General features: G+C 36.9%; 1 pseudogene; it reads left to right on the forward strand.

The window, feature by feature from the left end:
• The first annotated feature begins 510 nt into the window (after positions 1 to 510).
• LOC142433441 (UPF0711 protein C18orf21 pseudogene) lies at positions 511 to 1,159 on the forward strand (annotated as a pseudogene).
• The last annotated feature ends 10,297 nt before the right edge of the window (positions 1,160 to 11,456 follow it).

Here is an 11,456-nt window from a genome sequence, read left to right on the forward strand (position 1 = left end):
ACCCATCAATCCGTTGTTGTCGTTGTTGTTAGGTACCATCGAGTTGGTTAGAACCCATAGTGACAGTATGAACAACAGAATGAAACTCTGCCAGCCTTGTGCCAACCTCACAATAGTTCTTATTCCTAAACCCATTATTGCATCCACTGTGTCAATACATTTCATTGAGGACCTTCCTCTCTTTCATTGTCCAGGTACTTTACCAAGCTCGATGTCCTTCGCCAGGGCCTGTTCTCTCCTGAACTCATGTAAGACGGAGTTTCATCACCCTTGCCCCTAAGGAGCACTCTGGCTATACTTATTCCACGACAGATATGTTTGTACTTTCAGTGGTCCATGGTATTTTCAATATTCTTCTCCAGCACTACAATTCAAATTCGTTGGTTCTTCTTCAGTTTTCCTTATTCAATGTACAACTTTGCCATGCATATGATGCAATGAAGAATATTATGTCTAGGGTCAGGTGCACCTTAGTCCTCAAAGAAATATATTTGCTTTTAAATACTCTTTATGGTGAGAGAGAAACATTACCTTGAGGCTGCGGCATGGGATATACAAGCTAGCTGCCTCACCCAAGCCCGCAATTTCCTCCGGGCCTACAGTTCGTCACATGATGCTAAGAACACTTTGGAAGAAACATGTACATTGTGTTTCCAATTGCTGGTGCTGGATAACTCTCGAGCGCATCTAAAGCCAAGCCCAAACTGACACCCCAAATACAGAAACTGCTGAATCAAGAAGCAAAAAGTTATACGCTCAGTTTTAAAGAAGCAAAAAATGTGAAAAAGTTCAAAGACGTCAAAGTGTATTGTTGGTTACTTGTAAGACACACAACAGAACAAGTAAACATCAAGGTAAAAGCAGAAGCTTTCTCTCCTCGCTGAAGGGCAGTCTTGGCACTCCTATACCTAACCCTGCTCTGAGGACACCTGAGAGGCAGGTTCTGAGTTCTGGGAATCACAATCATGAGATGCCTAGTTCCAAAGACAAGAATCCTCCATTGATAACACATTCATCTGGACAATATCCAACTTTCTCATCCTCAAAGAGTACAAGCAAAACAAAGAAATATTTCTCTCAACCCAAAGTGTTGCTCAGTCAGCAAAAATACCAAAAGACTCTGAAGATGGACTTTAAAACTTTCTTGTCTTCTCTGTAAAGGATAGGTTTTGAAAACAAGAAATGTCTAACGCACTTTCTGAAAAGAAAACTAATCAGAAAACCAGTATTTTTTACGTAAAGGTGGGAGGGGGAACAGGAATATGAGGTCCAAGAGCAAACTTTCCTTGGCATCCTTCAGTGTTTATCTTACTGGAATGAGTACCTGAATCCTGCCTACCTCTGAAGGTCACAGAACAAAGGAAAAGTCTTCAGAAGTAGTAAAGAGAAATATAGACTTAATAAATATTTTCATGATTTATGCCATTTTCTTTCTAAGAAAATTGAGACCTATTTGAGCATTTCTCCTGGTTATCAATAACCTCTGTGCTAATTCATAAAAATGCCCAAGTGCCCCTGTCTTTGTGTCCCCACACTCATTTCAATAATGGAATCTATAAAATCTGAATGTTGTTTCTATTTTGAGAACAAATAATTTGCTCTCGTGAAGACCTATTTCCAAGTCTGAAAATTATACCAATGCACAACAGAGTAATGGCTTCCCTATCTTAATTTTTTTAACTGATAAGCTAGGGTAGTCAACATATCTTTTAAAACACTCTTCAAAAATTATTTAGATACTTTTAAATATATATGGAATATCAATTAAAACTATATATATATATATATATTCTTGCAAAACAGACTAATGCAACATGTCTTTTGATCTCTTGACTTCTGCTTCCAGGAGCATTGATTGTGGATCCAAATCAGACAAAATTATTGACAACTTCAACCTTTTCTCAATTTATCATGATGTACATTTGTAAGGTACATTTGTAAGGATTTTGGTCTTGTTTACATTGAACTGTAATCCATACAGAGGCTATAATGTTTGATCTTCATCAGCAAGTGCTTCCAGTCCTCCTCACTTTCAGCAAGGAAGATTGTGTCATCTGCATATTTCAGGTTGTTAATAAACTTTTCTTGAATCCTGATGCTGCATTCTTCATAGAACTCGGCTTCTCTGATGATATGCCAAACATACAGTTTGAATGAGTACAGTGAGAAGATACAACCCCGACTCACACCTTTCCCTTGTTCTGTTTATACATCTGCCTCTTGATCCATGTACAAGTTCTTCATGAGCATAATGAAATGTTCTGGAATTCCCATTCTTATTGTTTTCTATCGTTTGTTATGATCCACATAGTCAAATGCCTTGGCATAGTTAATAAAACACAAGCAAACATCTTTCTGGTATTCTCTGTTCTCAGTCAAAATCCATCTGACACCAGAAATTACATATGTCCATGATTCCACTTCCTCTTGTGAATCCGGCCTGAACTTCTGGCTGCTCCCTGTCAATGTATTGCTGCAATCATTATTAGATAATCTTCAACAACATTTTACTCGCAAGTGATATCAATGATATAGTTCTCTAATTTGAATATCCTGTTGCATCACCGTTCTATGGAATGCGTACAAAGTAGATATCTTACAGTTGACCAACTAGCTGTCTTCAACTTTTCCTGGCATAGATAAGTAAGTGCTTCCAGTGCCTCATCAGCTTATTCAAAAATTTCAATGACTTTTCTATCAGTTCCTGAAGCCCTGTTTTGGCTAATGATTTTAGTGTTGCTTGAACTTCCTTCAACACCATTGGTTCTTACTCGTGCTACCTTGCGACACAGTGGACTTTCAGCTAGTTCTTTTTGGTACAGTGACTCTTGTAGTCTTTCCATCTCCTTTGGGTGCTTCTAGTATCATTCAACATTTTGCCCATAGAATCTTTCACTACTGCAACTCTAGACTTCATGTTTTCCCCTTGGGTTCTTTCACTTTAAGGAATGCTGAGTGTGCTTATGATATGCTGAGTGTGTTTTTCTTTTATGGTTTTCCAGACTCTAGGTCTTTTCATATTTCATTATAATATTTTACTTTGTATTCTTGAGCTGTCCTGTGAAATTTTCTATTTAGTTCTATGACTTCATGATTTCTTCCCTTGGCTTTAGCTTCTCTATGATTAAGGGCAAAGTTTTAGTCTGTTCTGACATCGACTTTGATTTTTTCTTTCTTTCTGGTCTGTTTAATTACCTTTTGCTTTCTTCATGAATGATGTTCTGGATGTTCTCCAGCAACTCATAAGGTCTTCTGTTGTTAATGTTTAATGCATCAATTCTGTTCTTGAGATGTTCTCAAAATTCTAGTGGGACACACTCAAGTTGTATTTTGACTGTTCCAGAATTGTTTTGATTTTCTTCAGCTTTAATTTGAACTTATTCCCTGTCCTCGGGTCAATGCCAATTCCTAGTAACCCTCTAGGACATGGTGGAACTGTTCTTGTGGGTCTCTAAGAATGTAACTCTTTATGAGAGTAGAAAGCCCATCTGAACTCACATATGAACAATTGATGGTATATCGCACAGTCACCCCCTGGCCTGGTTTTAGCTGCTGATATTGAACTTCTCCACCAACTCTTCTCACAAATGTAGTCAATTTGGTTTCTCTGTGTTCCTTCTGTATATATCTCCATCTATTAAAACCTTTTGTTTTGTTGAAATAGGTATTTTCTATGAACAAGTCTTGCAAAATTCTATCATGGAATCTAGTTTCATTTTTACCACTAAGACCATATTTTCCAACTACTGCTCCTTCCTCTGTTTTCACGTTTGCTTTTCAATCACTAATAATTATCTATGCATCTTCAATGCATGCTTGATCAGTTTTTGACTGAAGATATTGCCCATAGAAACTTGTAACCAGTCTCAATTAAAAAGTTAAAACCATGATGGTGTTCTGAAAAGAAACAGTAGTTTCAATTGTCAGGCAAGGCTTCTAGGAGAATATACGGATTTTGAAACAGCCAAGTAAAGAGTTTTCAACCACGCTATTTACTGCTTGCAGATTTTGTATAAATCGTATACAGTTATTGAAGGCTTCTTCTGTAGCAGTTCCTATTCCAATACTGGACTATTAAGTCAGTAAGAACTGTTGTTTCTCTTCAGAGAGTCAATGCTGGATTCAAGGAGGTGATGACAACAAGTAGCAGTTCCATGACCACAGGTTCTGTAGACTTTCCTCTCCTGGGCTGTCCTGTGGCTCTCCTCCACAGTGTCACTGTATCTATAATGACTTGTTATTTTTGGCTGGCAGAGACAACATCAAGGCCACCAGGATGGTCACGGCTCAATGAGATGTCTGTCATGCCATGTGTGTCCATATGAAGAGTGAAGGTTAGTCAGATAATAGACTGGGGAAACATTTCAACTTGTATTTTATTCCCAAAGTCTCTTCTCAACAATGGCATTGGGCACTCTGGCATGTTCAAAAGTTTCTAAGTTAGCCTGATCCCTGCTAATGTACATTGTATAAGCAACTTCAATTAGCTGGGTGAGAATTAAGACCATATTCCTTTCTATCTCTAAGAAGGCTGATTTTTTATCCAGGTCTTTAATAAACTCTTTAATCTTACTATAATTTGATTGTTGCGGTGCCTCATTTTTCAGGCTACACAGTAAGTATTCTTGATACCTCTGAAGTCTCTCCAACAACCAGGACCCATATAATACCATTCTAGAGTATGTGAGACTGCTTCCACCGGAAGCACCTTGCCAAAACCTCCATCCACCTAGTTCTTTTCTTTAGCCTTTGCCCATACCTTTGATAGAAACATCTTTCTCTCATCCACAGTTAAAAGGACATTAAGAGAGGCTGACAGTCTGCCTAGTTAAAACCTCAGGGAAATGTTGAGTCATTGCAAAAGGATCAAATTGGTAAGTACGCAGATTTCTCTCCCAGTTACCTAAGTCAGAGGAAGGAAAAGGTAAAGTGCTGTAGCTATCTGGCTGGGATGGGGACAGGTATCTGGCAAAGGGAATATAATCCCAAAGTGGATGGTATAAGGCCAAATGTGGTCTCAGTTTGAATGTGGGCAGAGGAAGTCATATTTACCTCAAATCATTCCTTAGGCCTCACCACCAAACTCTCCATCTGAAACATAGGCAGGGCTTTGATGGCCGATGCCATGGGAACAGGGAAAGCCAACAGGCCTCTGCACAAGCCTCTGGTTAGATTCCAATATCTCCTCTTTTTTTACAACACTCGATAAAGGGCTCTAAGGTTTTTACCTAGAATATTTATCATTCTACAAAGTCATAAAACAGTCCACATACAATTCTAATCCCACTTATTTTGGGCACAAAATGAATCTAAATATAAAATAGTATTAAATTAATGGGTTCCATTCTCTGGCCACCCTTTTCTATCAGTTAATTTATACGCTAGTCAGACTTGTTACATAACACCTTAATCATTCTTCAAATGGTCACCTCAAAAGTAGGACCAATTCCCTAAAATAAGTCACAGAGGACCTGTTCCTGGAACCTTGCCTGTTGTACTTCCTCTCCTACATTAAGTGAATCCCTCCTTGCTCTAGCAGTCTCTGGCAGACTCCCCACTGTCTACTTTGCTGAAAGCTAAAACTGGCAATGATTTGTTCTCAAACACCATGTCCGTGGAAACCAGGTAGAAACTAGGAAATAAACAATTTTGGTTTTGTTGTATAGACTTCTCAGCTATAGAAAAGAAAAATATTAAAGGATAGCAAATAAAAGGAAAAATAGGATGAAAGGCTTTAAATTTTGGAAAAATTCTTAGAAAGGGGTAAAAACCCTCAGAAACACTTAAACAGAAATTTCCTTTTCCAATTTCAATTTTCTAGTGCCAACCAATTTTTCTCACCTGGTGCAGCCCTATAAAGCTAATCTAGGACCCTATGGGGCTCTAGTCACTCATTCTTGGCTAAACTGGACTCTCTTTCAAGACATACCAAATGCCCACCAGATTTTAGAGGAAACGTATCCACTGGGAGTGGATTCACGCTATTACCTAGTGAATGTCATTCTCTCTGTTTCCCTTTACTCCATCATCTTGGATCTTCCTCTGCCATATGGTGAGGAGCCAGCTATAAACCAGCGACTCCTGAAGCTGAGAAGGGGTACCTTGTCTAAATTTGTTAGTCTTTGTCCAAATATTGAGTCCTTGTCCTGGAACCTAATCAACAATCATTCCAATTTGAACAGAGGTAAAGAGTAATTTAATTTATTAGAGGCTAGGTCCTGGGACAACTGTACAATATTTGGCAAATACTCCCTTGATTATAGTTTTCCACAGGCATTTATAGTCGGTTTCTTCTTACAAATGTTAACCACAGATTGCCTGCAGGTGAATCATAATTCTGGAAGAGAATGATAGAATATATACATGACATGCTGTTCCTGGCAGATAAGTTACAGGATGCCCATCGACCACTATTTTAACCAAAGACAAGAGACCAGGTTGATTCGAGAAATTTTAAGTTTATCTATGCAAGTACTGGACAGAAGGAAACAGTAGGGGTTTCAATATCCCAAAATTGCTTCAAAGAATCAATGAAAGGCAAGCAAGTTATATACCCTAAACTATCTGGCAAGTTGAGGCCATATTTAATGAGTTTGTTACAATGAACCATCTTCAATTAAGGAGACAAAGAGGCATGGTACATATGGAATAGGGAGACATCCTTGGGCCTTTCACTCCATAAGACCTCAGGCTTCATTGCTTATAAAAAAGGCCTAACTTTCCAAAATGGTTTTGTTTGCTCAGTTTTGCTGAGTTTAAAAGGAATACTGCAAGTGGGGGCTGCTACCATTTGGGTTTTTATGCAAAGCAAATCTTAAACAGACCAGATCTCAAACCATGTAACATTTCCAGCATTTGATTAACAGCAGGCTAACTCTATTACCCCCTCTATCAATGCCAGGTGTAATAATGTTTTTACAGTTATTTACGTTTGTCTTGGATGTTTGCAATCTCTTACATTTGCATATAAAAGTTTCAGGCAAAGAGAATTAATTAGCACATCAAGACAGAAACCGTTTAAGCAGGCTGATAACAAATAACCAACAAGACTCCTTATGCTAGAAAGGACTAAATCAATAATAACAATAGCCTGCAAGAATACTTATGTTAATATGATATGCTGGGTTCTCTAAAGAAGAAAAACAGTGTCCTTTATACTAACCTCAAGATCATAAATTTGAATCTACCAGCCACTCTGTGGGAGAAAGTTGAGGTTCTCTACTTCCATAAATAATTACAGTCTTGGAAAACCCACAGAGGCAGTTCTACTCTTTCCTATAGGATCACAATTTTGAGTCAGAACCGACTCAATGGCAGGGAGTTTTATCTAAAATGTTAAGCAACCAACGAAAAATTGTGAGATATGAAAAATGAAAAAGTGTGAGCCATACTATAGAAAAAAGTCTTTAATAAGAATTGCTACCTGAGAGTGACCTAATGTCAAATCATTAGAATCATCTTCTGTATAATTTAATTTTTACTTGTTAATTAGGTACAAATATCAAAATAGCCATTGTAATTATAGTCAAATAGCTAAAAGGAAAATATGATTAAAAAAGTAAAATGCTATGTCAGCCAAATGAACACACATCTCCACATTCTCATCAATTCATAGGAACACACAACAACAGAAATGGTAGAATGAATTTTGTTATGAACTCTGGAAGCAAGTCAAAGGTTACTAAAAATAAATGGTTGACAAGGAAGAAGTGACTTCATAAAGATAGGAAAACTTTGATTTTCATGTGCCTGTGTTTCACATATTTCCAGCTTGGTAGGTCATCTTAAAGTTGGGGCTGACCATATTTCCAGTAAGGGACACTTGGTACTTGGATCAGGAAGAAGCAGAGTAGATCTTATCACAATCTATTGTGTGCGTATATTCTAATCTTCCTGGGAGATACCTGACAGCCTGATTCAATGTTTTGCTAATCTTAGAACTCACACATAGCATAAAAGCATTTCCTGAAAACTATAACAGACTACCAGTAATTAAAGAGTAACACTGAAGCATATAATGCATGTCTAAAGACAGGAAAGCAGAAAATGGGGAAAGAGCTTTCAAGGATATTAGGGCACTCAAAAGTTCTTGTGTATACAGGAGAATTAAGAAAGTCACATTCAATCTCAGGGCAGGATGTATGTTCACAAAATATATTAGAAGACCCTACACTTTCACCTTGAGCTAATTTATAGACTCATTTCAAGCGCCTAGAATAGAGTCAATATGAAGACTGGGAGAAGAAAATATAAAAGCAAATCCCAAGGAAGTGAGAGAATCTGATTCCCAAAGTCACCACATTATGTTATTAAAATGTTCAATTTTCAACAATGAAAGACAAGATTTATATAAAAATACCTAAGAAATGTTGATCCATTAAAAAAAAGATAACATGAAGGAAAATATCTTTCAGGAATCCCAGATAATGGACTTGCTAGAAAAAAATTTGAAACAGCTGTCTTAAATATGCTCAGAGGGCTAAAGGACAACACAGGGAAAAACTAAAGGGGATCAATAACAAACAAAATGAGAATACCAAGACTGAGACAGAAATTACAAATAAAAACCAAGATCACACACACTAAAGTATAGTTAACACACACACACACACACACACAAAATCACAAGTGTTGGTGAGAATGCAGAGGAACTGGAAGCTTTGTTTACAGCTAGTTGAGAGGTAAAATGGTACAGCAGCTGTCGTGAACCATTTGATGGCTCCTCAAAATGTAAACCTAGAAATAGCATATAACCGGTTTTCTTTCTCCCACAATTCCTTGCACTCTTCCTTTCCAGCCTAGTCCAGACACTATGACTCTTGAAAAGAAGGCCTGTGAGAAGAAGGGCCATTGGACTGTGAGTGAAGACATGTCCAGGGTATACCATCAACTTTAAGCTATCCATGGTGTGGGCTTCAAGAAGTGTGCCCCCCGGGCACTCAAGGAAATTTGGATGTTTACCATAAAGGAGATGGTAATAGCAGATGTATGCATCAACATCAGACTCAACAAAGCTGCCTGGGCCATAGGAATCAGGAATGTCCCATATTGTATCTGTGCACGATTGTCCAGAAAATGTAATGAGCATGAATATTTACCAAACAAGTGCTATACATTGGTTACTTACACGCCTGTCACCACTTTAAAAAAACCTAAAGACAGTCAACGTTGATGAAAACTAGTGACTGATTATCTAATAAAAGTTCTAAAACTTGTTTCATGTGATTCAAGTTTTCCTTAAATAAATGTGATAGTCTTGTGAGGAAAAACAAAGAGGGAGAGAAAGAAATAGAATATGACCTAGAAGTTCCACCCTTGACTATATACTGCAAAGTACTGAAAACTGACATCAATATTTGTTATAACATCATTAACAGTATCCAAAATGAGGAAAACAACAGATGAATGGATAAATAAAATGTCATATATACATACATACAAGGGAATATTATTCAATCATAAATAGGAATGAAATTCTGATACATACAATGATATGAGTGGGATACTTACATTTTATGTCAACTTGGCTGGGTCAGGATTCTCAGTGGTCTTACAGTTAAGGCTTACTAATCCCATATGATGATGTTACATAAAACAATTTTATCAACTCCATAATGGGATATGCTGTGAGTGGTCAATCAGTTGTAAGAAGATTGGGGTGGAATGCAAGTCCTTTGCTCAGGTCTGTCACAACGAATGTAATTGAAATGACATTTCTTCTGGAGTGTGGTCTATTTCCTATATAAATGGAAGTTGTGGGAAAAAAATGGTTATATTTTGCTGGATCTGGATCCTGGATCTGCCTCATTGACCTCTAATTCTTTGAACTTGAGCCAACAGCCTAACATATTGCTTGATGGTACTACGAACCATGAGGGCCTGCCATCGGACCTGATAACCTTGTATTAATTCACATGTCTGGTCACAACCCTGACCTGTTGACTTTGGACTCATCTGCCTCTGCAGTCATCAGCTTGAGTTATTACTGCTGATCTTGGATTCTTCAGTCCCCAAAGCTGTATGAGTCAGGAAAAGACTCCAGGCTAATGTTTGAGCCAAAGCCTTAGAACCTACCTGGACTCATGCTGGGATTGTTCAAGTCTACCACCGTGTGAGTCATTTTATTGATATAAAGTATATATACACATACTAAGAGTGGTTCTAGATTGTGCTAGGCTGCGTTGTCTAGAGAAAAAATCCAGTAACACTCATATATATTCATGAAAGCGCTTGGACTCTGCATGTCTCTGAATCAACAGGCGAAGGAGGGAGTTACTTCAGTAAGTGTGTGATTGATCCTAATTACTAATGGGAAATTGGATTGATATTACATATTAGAGGTGAAAAAGATTATTTCCGGATCCAAGAGATTTCTTAGAATGTCTTTGAGTACTATTATGTCCGACGATTAAAGTTGGTGGTAAACTAGAGCAACACTATTTGGATATGACTACTAATGACCCGGGCCTTTCGGGAATGAAGTTTTGGGACACCTCACCAGGCAAAGATGACATGCTTGCTAAGGGTAAATGAAATAAAGACTTAGTAGTGGAAGAAGGTAGTTCTAAAAACCAGTGATGACTACATGATCAGTTGCAAAATTGAGAACTGTCATTGTCATAAATATTTCCTCTTCAAATACATGCATCAAATATTTTGATTTTGTTCATTTATAAAATATAACATATAAATGGGGTAGTGTATGTTTGGCTGTATATGTGTCAGCTGTATCATGTTACACATGAATAAAATTTTAATATTGTATGATCCTAGTCATATGAAATATGTTAATAGGCAAATGTATAGAGATAAAAGTGATTAGTAGACAGCATTATCTATGGGAAGAGAACATTAGGGAATTATTCTTTGATGATTACTGAGTTTCCGTTTGGGAAAGTTTTAAACATTTTGAAATAGTGCTAATATTTGCTTAACTTGAGAAATTAATAAATGTCATGAAATTGTATACATAAAATGATTATAATAAAAAATTAATAAAACAAAAAAATTTAAATAACCAAACATAAACCCTGAAGATGGAAGGTATAATAACTGAAAAGGAAACTCAATTGGAAAAAATAAATAGCAATTTGAGTAGTAAAAAATAGAGAAGAACTTACTAATTTGAAAATAAGACTATTGAAATTATCCAAGCTGAGAAGAAATAAAAAAGAACAAAGAAAAGTGATCAAAATTTAAGGGACCAGCACGTGATGAAGAGTACCAATACAGGTATTGTGAGTGTTTGAAAAGGAAAAGGAAATAGAGAGACAGAAAAATGAAGACATAATAGCTGAAGATTTCAAAAATTTATCAAATATACACATCAAAGAGCTCAATGAACTCCAAGAAGGTTATATTGAAATATATTTATAACAAGATAAATTATAAACCAAACTCTAGAAAACTAAAAGCAAAGGAAAAAGTCTTGTAAGCATAAAGGGAGAAGTGATTCA

This window comes from Tenrec ecaudatus, chromosome X (genome assembly GCF_050624435.1).
Source record: "Tenrec ecaudatus isolate mTenEca1 chromosome X, mTenEca1.hap1, whole genome shotgun sequence".
NCBI lineage: Eukaryota > Metazoa > Chordata > Mammalia > Afrosoricida > Tenrecidae > Tenrec > Tenrec ecaudatus.